The sequence below is a fragment of the Hipposideros armiger genome, unplaced genomic scaffold (genome assembly GCF_001890085.2).
Source record: "Hipposideros armiger isolate ML-2016 unplaced genomic scaffold, ASM189008v1 scaffold_167, whole genome shotgun sequence".
In the NCBI taxonomy this organism is placed as follows: domain Eukaryota; kingdom Metazoa; phylum Chordata; class Mammalia; order Chiroptera; family Hipposideridae; genus Hipposideros; species Hipposideros armiger.
In genome coordinates, this window is record NW_017731517.1 from 506,970 (window position 1) to 508,129 (window position 1,160).

The 1,160-nt window shown below is 37.5% G+C and overlaps 1 pseudogene; it reads left to right on the top strand.

The window, feature by feature from the left end:
* The window catches only part of LOC109387712 (zinc finger protein DZIP1-like), a 99,710-nt pseudogene extending 99,114 nt beyond the window's left edge, over window positions 1-596 (top strand).
* The last annotated feature ends 564 nt before the right edge of the window (window positions 597-1,160 follow it).

Below are 1,160 nucleotides of genomic sequence, written 5' to 3' on the forward strand. Positions count from 1 at the left end.
AAGAAACATGTCATAGAAGATTATTTTCCCAGAAAGTCTTCAACTCTTATGACCTCTCCCTTTAGTTCAGAGGAAGACTTGGACGATGAGGACCTCATCCAGGCACACGCATCCCCAGACTTACTTCCTGTCCAGTCATCCAAAGGCAAGAGTTGCTTTGGCAGAAGCGCAGAGTCAAAAGTGATACTGACTGGACCAAGGGAAGCGAAATGGAGGACTCCGACATTTCTCCCAAGACTATAGGAACCTCCCTTAAAACATTAACTGAAAAAGATGAAAAGACCTTTTGAGGAAGCTGGTTGGTGGGATTAATGATGCCGAGAGCTTCCTCCAAAGAGAATTAAAAGAACTAAAGTGATGATTAGTGGGGCATATATATCATCACTAGAGGGAGAAAAATCTTTGGGGCAAAAAAACTGGGAAAGGGCAGAAAAAATCCCCACCTATGAAAAATGAATCAAATTCTACTCAAATGCGATGTGCCTGGTGTGTATCTAATCTTAAAGGACCAAAGGAGAAGGACTTCTCTATGAATCAAGCACCCTGAAAAGCAGCTTGGTAACTGTGACTGATGGAGCGACTCTTCAGATGTATAACTGAGGTCTCACATGACAGAACACCCAGGTGCCAACAGTGTTTTAGTGTCACAGTATTTCAGTAACCGGCCAGCACGATTCTAATGCTCCTGACTTGTAGCATTTCCCACAATAACAAAGAAGGTGATTCAAAGAACAAGGGTCTCTTTAATGGCACCTAATAAAGTTTTGAAAAACAAAATTGTCAACAGTGTTTGGAAGCATATAAAGGTGTTTATGATTTCTGCTTACATATAACATGCCATTGACGTTATATAAAACTTTTTCTTCAGAATGGTACTCTGTGTTTACGTGTATTTTTTTCAATTCATTTTTAAGTGAAAAAAAATTTTAATTATAGCAGGTTTTAGTTTGAATTAAAAATTTAAAATATCTTTCCTATGTATGTCACATTGGAAGAGTTCTATTATAAAATTAATATAAAACTTGTATTAGAAAATACCTCAAAACTAATTTAGTTCTATTCTTTATTTTTTATGTATTTATTTATTTTTTTATTGGGGAATTGGGGGGATGGGAACAGTGCTGGGGAATTGGGGGAAGGGGAACAGACAAGTTGCTGTC